The following is a 15,307-nucleotide window of genomic DNA, read 5'->3' on the forward strand; positions in this document are numbered from 1 at the left end:
GGATAGAGACTTATATTAATCTTCCTAACAATACATATTGATGTTTCCACATTTTCTGATTTATGCATTTTATGTTTAATTTATAGATAAATAGGCCGTATAAATAAACAAGAGGTCACATGATACAGAGTACCAACGCTGCCCATGCGATTGGGACTCTGTATCATGTGACCTGTGTTCCGACACCTTCATTTGATCTTCGTCAAGTCCCGGAACTACGTGCGCACACGCATGTACAGTATTAAACCCATGTTAGTGATTTCAGTGATGCATCCCAGAACTGCTTGCCTTGGCGAATGCCCATTTGGGAGATGTAATTTACTTTTAGGTGAGTGCAACTGCTTTCACCTTTTTCCTTCCCTAATGAGATATTATATACACTGCACCTGCATTTTGTATTAACTATTAATAAACTTAATGGTATATTATGGGATACATTCATATTTTGATGTATTTATTAATGTATAGTCACATGTATCACAAATACTAAAATATATGTCACAAATTATGCATTTTCACTTTATAACTTGAGCACTTTTATGTAATGTTGTTGATATAATTATTATAATTGACAATGTATTGGTCACCATATATACTACCCCTATGGTCACTTTACCTTTGTGCTTGAAAAAGGCTGCATGGACTGCTGAAACATTGCAATTTTTGGAATGGAATAAAGCTACCTTACTTCACTGCATTTTAGTGCTGCAGCATACCTTTTGTTTATTGATAGATAGATAGATAGATAGATAGATAGATAGATAGATAGGTAGATAGAGGATAGGTAGTTATATGATAGCTAGCTAGATAGATAGATAGGTAGATAGAGCATAGGTAGCTATATGATAGCTAGCTAGATAGATAAAAGATAGATAGATAGATATGAGATAGATAGATAAATAGATAGATAGACATAAGATAGATACAAACAAGGATATGTTTGCCAGCACTACTGATACCAAAACTACTATATGGACCTGGCATATGTATGCCAGGTCCATATAGTAGTTTTGGTATCAGTAGTGCTGGCAAACTTATCCTTGTTTGCGTTATACATACGGGGGAGTGGCTACCTCCATGTTGGCTCCTGCACCCCACCCACCTCTATTAGGTGTGTATAAGGTGCTGGACGTCTTATACCTTGCAATGCCTGTTAAACTGATTACACAGAGGCATATTAACAGTGTAGGGTCTGTCTCAATGAAGTCACCTTACCGTGGTGGGATGGTCCAAGCAATTTGGCCGCCAAATTGTGAGCTAAGTACCTAACTTTTTCATTTTTTTTCATTTTTTGCACTATAGCTGTATAGCATTTCATGTTTTAGCTGTATCTTTGTGCTAGCAGTGTGCTGCTGTATTCTCCTGTTGCTAGATAGATAGATAGATAGATAGAGAAATATTTATAGGATAGATAGATAGATACAGTATTTTTCTAATGACCAGTAAGTATCTAAAACCTATTTGGTAAGTAAAGCAATAACTGTACAGCCATTCATTACCAATGTTTTTTGTAATATATTTATAAATCACCATAACATACAGTCATTTTCCATCATAACAAAATATTATTTACAAGTATTTTTCAAATAGTTTCAGGCATATGGATTAGCCCACCTTCCAACCATAATCCTTGACACAGCCCTCAGAATATGAGAATTGTGCCAGTTGTAATTCAACAAGTCCTAAAGCGCAGAGAGAGAACAATATAAATATTTTAGTATTTATTCACTTTGTGTTTAGAGATCTGCATGACTAATTATCTGATAAGAAACTATTCACTTCGGACGCATAGTTCCATCACTTCGGGGTACAAATATTTCATACAGGAATGCAGAGTAAGAACATTGCACGGATTCCCTATGGCTCGATTGTAGAGTTTATAAGTGAGATAGTTCAGCAGAGGTAGTTTATTCTATATATTACAACACAGGATCATGTACTATACTATTGATATTTAATAAAAACAAAGGATCTATTTAACACTAGTAGCACCTATTATAATAAATATTATCTAGCTATTTCATTAGATATAGAGCCAACAGAAGACTGGCCATTTGTGCCGTTAGCTACACAGTAGTTATAATAATTGAGACCAGCTGTTATACTGTTTAGTTACTGGACATGATCCAAGATAACAGCAAAGCGATACTACTCAAAGGAGTCAGACTGCAAGAAGCAGCGCCGATACGGACAGAGCCTTCCAGCTAGTACTTAAACAACAGTTTGCTTTGGGCCTTGAGTCAAGCACTGTTTGGAGGTGAAATTTGCTTGACATGAATTAACCAGTTGCATTCTACTTTCTGAAGTCAACCATAGTCAAAAAGACTATAAGACCAAATCTTAGATGTTTCTAAAACCTGAGGAAATAACTTAGATGATTAGACACAGGTGCATAGGGCACATAAACAGCGGTCACGCCGGCAACTAGAGCTTAGGTGAGTGTGCACATAAATGATAGTGACTCACGGTTTTGCAGAAAGATTTTCTTTCAAGTTTATTCAAGTAATTCCAGGTACGTTGTCTCGCAGGACATCAGGTTAGCAGCGATAATTCATTGCAGCATAGATGATAACATGCTCCGTGCTCCTTTCAGTCTGGCCCAACGTTTCGGGGGCACACCCCCTTAGTCATGCGCAGTAACTGACCGGAACAAGAACGTATAAATAGCAATATAGCAGCCGTGAGTATTAACCCTTTAAATATTTTATGATATGCGCATTAATGTCAGATAAACGGGAAAAGCTGCTATATAACTATTAGAGTGCTTCAATATATCATGCATCACTGCAGCGCTACAGAATTATGCAGCACTACAGGAATGCGTTAAAATTACAGCATTCATTCATACCTCTCGGTGTAAGTGTATCAAGTTCAGTTATCCAAAATGTTTCTCTTTGCAATAGCCTTTTACGGTTTAAGTCCTCATTGGTTTGAATAGGTACCTGCTCCAACACTAACCATCTAAGTTCTGAAATTCGGTGTACAGCCTCCTTAAAGTGCCGGGCTACGGTAGTTTCCCCATATTTGGTGTGAACACTATCCAATATCTCTTGTGCGTTTTTTTGTAGCATTCTCCTAATAGCTGATTTATGCTCAATAATTCTAGTTTTTATGTTTCTAGAGGTTTGGCCGACATACCCCTTGCCACACGGGCAAGTAAATAACGTTATCCGAATTACATGTAAAAAAAGCCCTTGCTTTTAATTTTAGTACCTTTGCTTGGATGGGTGATGGTATCTCCCTTGATAACGTTATTACAGTTGGAGCATGAGAGGCAGGGGTACGTGCCAAATTTTTTAGCTGCCAGGAAGGTCTGTCTGTCTTTTTTCTTTTTAAGGATGCCACTTTTGATAAGTTGGTCTCCGATGGATTTACCTCTCTTGTGTACATACATAGGAAGTGTACTAAATAGGTGTCCATATTTTGCATCATTTTTCAATAGACCCCAATACTTGGTGATCATATTTTTTTACTATTTTATTCCTTTTTTCGTATGTACCTATATATAGAATCTGTTTCCTATCTTTTTCTTTTTTAGCAGATCTCATCCTAAGTTGTTCTCTAGTTAGTAGTTTTATCTTTTCTTTCTCGTTTTTAATTTTATTTTTATTGTATCCTTTGTGTACAAATTTATTTACTATATTCTCACTAGTTTTATCGTATTCTACATCGGTACCTGTTATACGAAGGGCTCTAATGAATTGACTGCGGGGTAAACTATTGAAGATATTGGGTGCGTGATGACTGTTTTTTTGTAGCATATTGTTTCGATCAGTTGGTTTTGTGTATAGAGTAGTGGAAAAAACTGTCTCTGTCTTAGTGATCTCTACGTCCAAAAAATGTATTTTTGAACTGTTATACGTGTGTTATACGGGTGAATTATACCGGAGGCTGGACACCGAATTTCAGAACTTAGATGGTTAGTGTTGGAGCAGGTAAAAATTAGGCACGTACCCCTGCCTCTCATGCTCCAACTGTAATAACGTTATCAAGGGAGATACCATCACCCATCCAAGCAAAGGTACTAAAATTAAAAGCAAGGGTTTTTTTACATTTAATTCGGATAACGTTATTTACTTGCCCGTGTGGCAAGGGGTTACATAGTTACATAGTTACATAGTTAGTATGGTTGAAAAAAGACATACGTCCATCAAGTCCAACCAGGGAATTGAAGTGAAGGGTGTAAGGGGATAAGGGAAAGGGATGTAGTTTTATAATTCTGCATAAGCATTAATGTTATTTTGTTCCAGGAATGTATCTAACCCTGTTTTAAAACTGTTAATTGTTCCTGCTGTGACCAGTTCCTGAGGTAGACCGTTCCATAAATTAACAGTCCTCACGGTAAAGAAGGCGTGTTGCCCCTTTAGACTAAACCTTTTCTTCTCCAGATGGAGGGAGTGCCCCCTCATCGTTTGGGGGGGTTTAACCTGGAACAGTTTTTCTCCATATTTTTTGTATGGGCCATTTATATACTTATATACGTTTACCATATCCCCCCTTAAACGTCTCTTCTCAAGACTAAACAATTGTAACTCCTTTAATCGCTCCTCATAGCTAAGATGTTCCATGCCCCATATTAGTTTAGTCGCGCGTCTCTGCACCCTTTCCAACTCCGTAGTGTCCCTTTAATGAACAGGCGACCAAAACTGAACAGCATATTCCAGGTGAGGCCGTACCAATGCTTTATAAAGGGGGAGTATTATGTCCCTGTCCCTCGAGTCCATGCCTCTTTTTATACATGACAATATCCTGCCGGCTTTGGAAGCAGCAGCCTGACATTGCATGCTATTCTGTAGTCTGTGATCTACAAGTACACCCAGATCCTTCTCTACCAGAGACTCTGCCAGTTTAATCCCCCCTAAGACATACGATACATGCATGTTCTTAGTACCCAGATGCATAACTTTACATTTATCCACATTGAACCTCATTTGCCAAGTGGATGCCCAGGCACTTAGTCTATCCAAGTCATCTTGTAACTTATGCACATCCTCTATAGACTGTACCGTGCTACAAAGCTTGGTGTCATCTGCAAAGATAGAAACAGAGCTGTTAATACCATCCTCTATATCATTGATAAATAAATTAAACAGCAGCGGGCCCAGTACTGAACCTTGGGGTACACCACTAATTACCGGGGACCAATCAGAGTACGAATCATTGACCACCACTCTCTGGGTACGATCCATGAGCCAGTGTGCAATCCAGTTACAAACTAAAGTTTCCAAGCCCAAGGACCTTATTTTACCTGTCAGACGTCTGTGAGGGACAGTATCAAACGCTTTGGCAAAATCCAGAAACACTATATCCACAGCCATTCCTCTGTCAAGGCTTCTACTCACCTCTTCATAAAAGCAAATTAGATTGGTTTGACAACTTCTATCCTTAGTAAACCCATGCTGGCTATCACTTATAATACAATTATCCCCTATGTATTCCTGTATGTAATCCCTTATAAGTCCTTCAAACAATTTACCCACAATGCACGTTAGACTTACCGGTCTATAATTGCCTAGCGAAGACCTAGAGCCCTTCTTGAAGATTGGTACCACATTAGCCTTGTGCCAGTCCCTTGGCACAATACCAGACACCAGATAATCTCTAAATATCATGAACAAGGGTACAGATATTACTGAACTTACCTCTCTAAGAACTCTTGGGTGTAGTCCATCCAGCACTGGAGATTTGCTTACATTTACTTTACTTAACTTACCTTGTACCATCTCTACATTAAGCCAGTTCAGTACATTACATGATATGTTACCAGCACTGACCTGTCCAATGTCAGCTCCTCCTTTTTCCATAGTATATACAGAACTAAAGAACCCATTCAGTAGCTCCGCCTTCTCTTGATCGCCTGTGACAACCTCCCCATTATCATTATTAAGGGGTCCTACATGCTCTGTCCTTGGTTTTTTTGTATTTATATATCTAAAAAAAATATTTAGGATTAGTTTTGCTTTCTTTGGCCACCTGTCTCTCATTTTGAATTTTTGCTGTTTTTATTACATTTTTACAGATTTTATTAAGCTCCTTGTACTGTTTAAATGTTATAGCTGACCCATCAGATTTGAATTTTTTGAAGGCTATTTTTTTGTTGTTTATTGCTCTTTTAACATCATTTGTCAGCCATGTAGGATTTAGTTTTAATCGTTTATATTTGTTCCCCTTTGGTATATATTTAGCTGTATAGTTATTTAGAGTTGATTTAAAGATGTCCCATTTACCTTCTGTATCAGTATTTGAGAACACCTCCCCCCAGTTTATGTCCTGTAGTGCAGCTCTCAGCCCAGGGAAATTTGCCTTTTTAAAGTTATATGTTTTTGCCTTCCCTGTCTGTCTTTGTTTTCTACATTTTAAGTCAAAAGTAACTATATTGTGGTCGCTATTACCAAGGTTTTCCCGCACAGTTACATTACCAACCAGCTCTGCGTTGTTGAAAATGATCAGATCCAACAAGGCATCACTTCTTGTTGGGTCCTCCACAAACTGGCCCATAAAATTATCCTGCAATAAATTTAGGAATTTTCTCCCCTTTGTAATTTTAGCCAGCCCCGGCCCCAATCTATATCTGGATAGTTAAAATCTCCCATTATTGCCACTGTACCTGCCCGGGCAGCCCTCTCTATTTGTTTATACAGCTGACCTTCTATCTCTTCAGTGATATTAGGGGGTCTGTAGATTACACCAAACATAATTTTTTCAGTATTTCCCTCCTTTTGTAATTCTACCCACAGTGATTCCACATCCTCAGAATCATCACACACTATGGCATCGTTCACACTGGCTTTCATACCACTTCTTACATACAGACAGACTCCACCACCTTTTCTGTTCATTCTATCCTTGCAAAACAATGTAAACCCCTGCAGATTAACAGCCCAGTCATGCGAGGAGTCCAGCCATGTCTCAGTGACCCCAACTATATCAATATGTTCCTCCAGTATCAAGGCCTCAAGCTCCCCCATTTTATTTGCTAGGCTTCTGGCATTTGTGAACATACACTTTACATTTCCATTAAGTTTTACATATATAATCTAACTAATGGGATTTTCAGAGTTATTGGGGTTAATGTTATTATTTGAGTTATAAGGGCTAATTGTACTATTTAAGTTATTGGGGCTAATGGGATTTTTTGAGTTATTGGGTCTAACATTATTTAAGTTATTGGGGCTAATGGGATTTTTTGCGTGATTGGGTCTAACTTTGTTATTTAAGTTATTTGGGCTAACAGTATTTTTTAAGTTAATGGGGCTTATTGTAGTTATTGATTTATTGGGGCTAATGGAATTTTTTGAATTATTGGGATTACAATTTTTCGGGCTACATTTATTATTACGGCTGGTTTGTAACCCATGGATCTCCTTATCCACTGCTCTTAACCTCCCCCCACAGGACTCCTCTCCACCCACCATTATGTCCTGACCCCTCTCTAACCTACCCATCCCACTGTCTGCTTTCTTTGCTTTATTATCCTCTCCTCACTCACCTAGTTTAAATACTCAGCCACCCCTTCCAGGATTCTCTCCCCCAGCACAGCGGACCCCCTACCATTCAGGTGCAAATTATCCGTAGAATAGAGTTTGTACCCCAATGAAAAGTCAGCCCAGTGCTCTAAAAACCCAAACCCTTCCCCCTCACACCACGACTTAAGCCATGCATTTAACTCCCTAAGCTCCCGCTGTCTTTCCTGCGATGCGCATGGCACAGGAAGTATTCCAGAGAACACAACCTTAGAGGTCCTTCCCTTCAGCTTGGCACCTAGTTCCTTGTAATTATGTCGGCCAAACCTCTAGAAACATAAAAACTAGAATTATTGAGCATAAATCAGCTATTAGGAGAATGCTACAAAAAACGCACAAGAGATATTGGATAGTGTTCACACCAAATATGGGGAAACCACCGTAGCCCGGCACTTTAAGGAGGCTGGACACCGAATTTTAGAACTTAGATGGTTAGTGTTGGAGCAGGTACCTATTCAAACCAATGAGGACTTAAACCGTAAAAGGCTATTGCAAAGAGAAACATTTTGGATAACTGAACTTGATACACTTACACCGAGAGGTATGAATGAATGCTGTAATTTTAATGCATTCCTGTAGTGCTGCATAATTCTGTAGCGCTGCAGTGATGCATGATATAGTGAAGCACTCTAATAGTCATATAGCAGCTTTTCCCGTTTATCTGACATTATTGCGCATATCATAAAATATTTAAAGGGTTAATACTCACGGCTGCTATATTGCTATTTATACGTTCTTGTTCCGGTCAGTTACTGCACATGACTAAGGGGGTGCTGCAATGAATTATCGCTGCTAACCTGATGTCCTGCGAGACAACGTACCTGGAATTACTTGAATAAACTTGAAAGAAAGTCTTTCTGCAAAACTGTGAGTCACTATCATTTATGTGCACACTCACCTAAGCTCTAGTTGCCAGCGTGACCGCTGTTTATGTGCCCTATACACCTCTGTCTAATCAAGTACTGTTGAACAGAGATACTGGAGCTCTGTTGTATGGGCCGTGTTCACACACAGAAGTAACTGTTATAACTCGGTTACATGTTAATTGGAAATAACTTAGATGACATTATTCATTTTCTCAAAAAATAACCATATAAGTTAACCCCTTTCAAGCAGTTTTGGGCTTTATGATTTTATATATTTTTTTTGTCATCCTGAGAGCCATAACTTTTTTTTTTTTTTATATTGGTGTACTTTTTTTTTTTTTTCCAAAGGCTTGTTTATACCAATTTACATAAAATGGTGATTTGTTTTCCTTTTTTTACACTGTACCATATTTTATTTTCATACTATTTAGCAGCCTCATGGAATTTGAGGGGATTTAAAAATGTGACATTTTGATTTTTTACATCATTGTCGTTGATACAGGTCATTATCTGTATATTATAGCTGGCTCTTGCCATGGATGGCATAGACACAGCTCCTGAGCCTGCACTATTCAAATGATGAGTTTGAGTAAAGCACTTGCAATTTTAAAAGGGCACTGACAGATTAAAAAACTTTTTATATGTTGTGCATCCTCGCAAAACATTAACCTTTCTAGTTTACTTAGTAAAAAATGTATCTCCTTTTTAAAGAAATCATGGCTTATTAAAAAAAATTAATAATAAAAAAAAGACCTCTAGGGGCCCCTATACCTTCCAGAACATAATCCTGTCTGTCTGCAGCATCATCTTTGTCCCAGCTAAAGCACAGGCTGGGACAAAGTCCAGTAAGTGAGGGTGGGACTAGCACTCCTCAGTGCTTACTCCTGTCCTGGCTATCAGACTCATGTCTGAAAACAGAGAGGAGGGGTTACAGAGCAGCCTGCAGTGATTGGATTAGGAGACCCAGCACATCACAGCAGACTCAGGGATGAAGATATGTCATGCAGAGTGAGGACACTTCCCTTCCAGAGCACAGGATGAAAAACCAAGTGAACAACAGAAAGAATGTATTGGTGAGAGAAATATAGGTGCTAGATGCATAAAAGTTATATCTACATGATAAGAATTAGGTACTGAATAAAATATTACATTGTTGTGAAATATGACAGGTACTCATTAATGTAAAGTTACATTTTCCTTTCTGGAAGAGGTCAATATACACTAAAATATTAGATTAGAATAGCAGCGTAATTCATTTGCATATCTCATGTTCCTCCCCATAAGCCAACTACTCTGAACTACTCTTTCCTGTTATTGATTACTTTTATAGTCAGACATTACAAATGTGTAGATCAGCTTAATTTTTTTTACAACTGTGCTGTACTAACAAATAATAAAAATCAATATGCTATTTATTTATTTATTTATTTTAGGCAGGAGTGGACACACTACCTACAGAGGGGACATACCTACTCAGGGCTAAACTACCTACTGGGGGGGTTATTCTTACAGGGGGAAGATACCTTCAGGAGGGTCCTACCTTTGCTCTGCCCCTATATAGTATAGGCCCCTCTCTGTACCCCATATAGCATTAGGTCTCCAAGTGAGCAAAAAAAGTCACCTATCACATTGCATCCCCTCTGCTCTGTTCTACTGCTTTCTGTTTCCCTGCAGTTCTTCTCTGTGCTCCGTTCCTCCAGTCCCCTGCAGATCCCCTCTGAGCTTCCAGCGCCAGCACCGTAGGACAGCAATACTGCTTGGGAGAAAGTTCTTGGCCTTCTGCTCAGCACTTTCAAAATGTGTGAGTCTTAAAGATATAGACATAGCTGAAAGGCACATTTGCCCTGGGATCTGTGGAATATATACCGTCCTTGAGCCATTAAGGCCAATATATCAATCTGCACAGGTGCAACAATAACGGAAAATAATTGCCAATAATATTGCATGCAGGCAAAGTATGAATTAAAGCATTCCAACCACTGATATGATAATATTATAAAAGTGTGATAATAGCCATTTACTGTATACAAGGGTTACTTACTCGTGGATTAAAGCTTGGTGTACCGAGTTATAAGATTTCTTGGTAAATATTTCATATTATACTGTTTGCAGGTCTATGTTGCATACTAGTGCATAAACTGTGCAGATGAATCCAGATTAATGCTTTTTTTAAATTCATGTGGACTCTAATTGATTTTAAAATTTTAAAAGATCCCATTGGGTAAACAAGCATATCCTCTGTTTAGACTTATTTTTATTAACTTTATTGGTTCAATAACAAGTGTCAGCGAGTAACATTATTAAATGCCAGCTCCAAATGTCAAATTCATTATGCCTTTAGGATTAACACAATTATAATTTTCTGTTAGTTTCTTAGTGGTTAAAGTTTAGACTATAATACACTGCTTAGCCATGATTAAGAATTATGATGAACAATCTATTATGTTTTACAACCTTTATGTCATATTACTAGAATGAAAACATAGCAACACAAAATAAAATAATTATAAGGTTATTCCCTTCTTGGAACTTGTTTCTCACTTTTTATTTTTGCCCAACTTAAATGTGTAATAAGAAAACTAAGCTATTGGTTGTCTCAATTTTTTTTTTCCTAACAAGATTTCAGCTTTATTTGCATTGTTTTGCACATTTCCAGGATCTGGAGGATTTATTGATGGTACCTGTGCATGGTGTCAGCAGCAAGGTACTGCACTTGCCTAGGAGTCATTCTATTTAGTTCTGAGGAATATGGGAAAATGCTAGCCATGAAGGTAAACAAGATAGACCGTAGGCAACTTTGTATATCCAACAGCTATCCAGCCAGGTTATTACTGTGCATGTACTCTAGCATGCATCCTCCTGAGATCCTGACTAGAGATGAGCAAATTTTTGAAAAATTTGATTCGTCTGATTCGCCTAATTTTCAGAAAAAAATTGGTTTGGTCCGAATTTATTCTCGGCAAATCTGTATTAAAAACGGCTATTTCTGGCTTACAGAGAGCCTCAATAGGGGTGCAGAACACTTTGCCTTGTAGTGAAACACATAGGGAGTGTGCTGTGTTAGTGAAATAATACTGTTATTCAGTATGACATGCAGATTGTAGGCATCACTTTTAGAATCACTGGCGCAGAGCAGCACAATGACAGAGCCTGGAGATGGCATCAGTATGAGGAGACCATATAGTGGCTGAATGACACAGGCTGGAGTTGGCGGCAGCATGAGGAGACCATATAGTGGCTGAATGACACAGCCTGGAGTTGGCGGCAGAGATGACGAAATTTTGAAAAATTCGTACTCAAGTAGAAAACAGACATGGTGCACATCTACAATCTTGCACAATGATCCAATTGCTTCTCAGCATGATTTCAAAAACTAACAGGTTGTTAGTATATAAGTTTTGATCAAAAAGTACAAAGCCCACTCGCCATGTCAAGGCCACCTATTTAGAGTAGGTCCCTAACATCCCTAGCATAAAATGGCGTAGCACTGGGTGGCGACCACCACCGCCGTGACACCATTGCCCACAGGGGGAACGACCCACTGGCAGAGCGGCCCCAACGCCACTCAAAACAGTCCATGGGTCGCACCTCCCCGCAGACATGGTGCCACGGCAACAACAGACACCGCACAGCACCACACCAGTGTGAACAGGATGTTATAGCACACTTACCATGCTCTCTCAGTCAAACTGGGAGGCTGCCAGGAAAGAAAAGGCCCATGTGTGGCTAACTACTACTTATATAGGGTTGGGCTGAGGGGGTGGGGAAGAGTGCAGACAACATGTTCAAACAAACATTAGGGACCCACTCTAAATAGGTGGCCTTGACGTGGCGAGTGGGCTTTGTACTTTTTGATCAAAACGTATATACTAACAACCTGTTAGTTTTTGAAATTATGCTGAGAAGCAATTAGATCATTGTGCAAGATTGTAGATGTGCACCATGTCTGTTTTCTACCTGAATTCACATTGTGTTTTCTATCCCCTCTTTTTTTGTGTGAACATGTTGTCTGCACTCTTCCCCACCCCCTCAGCCCAACCCTATATAAGTAAACAAGGCTGGTACTGCGAAACTGTGTATGAAACTTTCTTTGGATAATTGTAATTCCAGAGATAAAATATGACTAGCGATGATAGAATTTTATAAAAAATTTAATTTGTCCCATTAGCACAATTTTCAGAAAAAAAATTAGTTCAGTATGAATTTATTTGGGTGGAATACCTCTAAAAAAAAACCTGACATGAGCCAGTGGAGACCAAATGGCGGCAGAAAGAAACACAGCCTGGAGGTGGCAGCAGCAGTCGCAGTAATTCCATCACAGTAGTGTATAATTACTACTATGTGATCAATATAACAAGGATATCACATGGCGGCACAATGACATAGCCTAGAGGTGGCAGCAGCAGTCGTGGTAATTCCAGCTCCAATGGTGTATAATTACCGCTACAAGATCAATATAACATGGATATCACATGGTGGCACAATGACAGAGCCTAGAGGAGGCTGCAGCCTGACAAGACCACAGGGCTTCGTAATTGAAAAGATTAAAGATATTTTTTTATGTAAATTGAAGATTTTAAATAGATGATGAACTAATTGGTCCCCGGTTATTAGTGGTGTACCCCAAGGTTCAGTACTGGGCCCGCTGCTGTTTAATTTATTTATCAATGATATAGAGGATGGTATTAACAGCTCTGTTTCTATCTTTGCAGATGACACCAAACTTTGTAGCACAGTACAGTCTATAGAGGATGTGCATAAGTTACAAGATGACTTGGATAGACTAAGTATCTGGGCATCCACTTGGCAAATGAGGTTCAATGTGGATAAATGTAAAGTTATGCATCTGGGTACTAATAACATGCATGCATCGTATGTCTTAGGGGGGATTAAACTGGCAGAGTCACTGGTAGAGAAGGATCTGGGTGTACTTGTAGATCACAGACTACAGAATAGCATGCAATGTCAGGCTGCTGCTTCCAAAGCCGGCAGGATATTGTCATGTATCAAAAGAGGCATGGACTCAAGGGACAGGGACATAATACTCCCCCTTTATAAATCATTGGTACGGCCTTACCTGGAATGTGCTGTTCAGTTTTGGGCACCTGCCCATAAAAGGGACACTGCGGAGTTGGAAAGGGTGCAGAGACACGCGACTAAACTAATATGGGGCATGGAACATCTTAGCTATGAGGAGCGATTAAAGGAGTTACAATTGTTTAGTCTTGAGAAGAGACGTTTAAGGGGGGATATGATAAACGTATATAAGTATATTAATGGCCCATACAAAAAATATGGAGAAAAACTGTTCCAGGTTAAACCCCCCCAAAGGACGAGGGGGCACTCCCTCCGTCTGGAGAAGAAAAAGTTTAGTCTCAAGGGGCGACACGCCTTCTTTACCGTGAGGACTGTGAATTTATGGAACGGTCTACCTCAGGAACTGGTCACAGCAGGAACAATTAACATCTTTAAAACAGGATTAGATACATTCCTGGAACAAAATAACATTAATGCTTATGAAGAAATATAAAATCTCATCCCTTCCCCAATATCGCGCCACACCCCTACCCCTTAATTCCCTGGTTGAACTTGATGGACATATGTCTTTTTTCGACCGTACTAACTATGTAACTATGTAATGTAATGTGCCAGCAGCATGAGGAGACCACATGGCGGCAGAATGACAAAGCTTGGCAGCAGCATGAGGAGACCATATAGTGGCTGAAAGACACAGTGTGGAGGTGGCGGCAGCATGAGGAGACCAGATAGTGCCTGAATGACACAACCTGGAGGTGAAGGCAGCATGAGGAGACCATATAATGGCTAAATGACACAGCTTGGAGGTGGCAGAAGCATGAAGAGACCATATAGTGGCTGAATGACACAGCGTGGGGGTGGCGGAAGCATGAGGAGACCATATAGTGCCTGAATGACACAATCTGGAGGTGGAGGAAGCATGAGGAGACCATATAATGGCTGAATGACACAGCATGGAGGTAGCAACAGCATGAGTAGAACATATTGTAGCAAAATGACACAACCTGGAGGTGGCATTAGCATGAGGAGAACATATGGGGCAGAATGACACAGCCTGGAGGTGGCAGCAGTATGAGTAGACCATATAGTGGCAAAATGACCAAACCTGGAGGTGGCATCAGCAGCATCAGGAGTCGGTGGGTGGCAATACCAGTACCCGGTGACGAAGGTGGGTGAAAAAAGGAGAACTTGGCATCAGGCGGATGGCAGGATCAGAATAGTAGCTGAGGCAGGTAGGCAGTAGAAAACGGTCCCTTTTGTAAAAGTGTTAGTGAGCACTCACCGTGCATGATAGGAGGAAGTTGAAGATAGCTCCTCTTCCTGGCCTTGATGTCCCGTAGTTAAGCCTAAACCAAAGACCCTGGATGCTGGTGTTACTTTGATGGCGGGAGAACAAAGGCAGGGAAGCTGAAACCCGGGCAGGACAGAAAAGCAGGGCTGCAGCTGTTTTTTCCGCCCCTTGCCTGTCCTACACATAAGCTGTGCGGAAGCAGTGCCTTGCTGGAGGCTGCGGGGGACTCCTGCCGGGACAGCTCGAGATGACAGGAAGCGCGCCGCCACACGTGACCCCGGTGTGCGACCTAAGCCATACGGCGGACCAGCTTCCCAGGGACGGGATAGGGTGCTACCACACGTGACCCCAGGAACGCCAGCAAGGGAACACGTTGGAGCTGAGCGCAGGAGGGCCAGAGACGGTGCAGAGCCAAGAGGTTACGGACACCGGCAGTGAACGGAGTAAAGGAGAGGCCTGGCTGATGCTGTTTGCTGCCCTGGGCTTGCTGTGGGTGCCTCAGAGCGCTAAAGTTGGAGGAATAAGAGGACAACAGAAGGCGAGGGGGGAGCAGCAAACGGTTGATACTGCTCTGATTTTCCTCTTTCCAT

Source organism: Hyla sarda, chromosome 1, assembly GCF_029499605.1.
Source record: "Hyla sarda isolate aHylSar1 chromosome 1, aHylSar1.hap1, whole genome shotgun sequence".
Lineage (NCBI taxonomy): Eukaryota > Metazoa > Chordata > Amphibia > Anura > Hylidae > Hyla > Hyla sarda.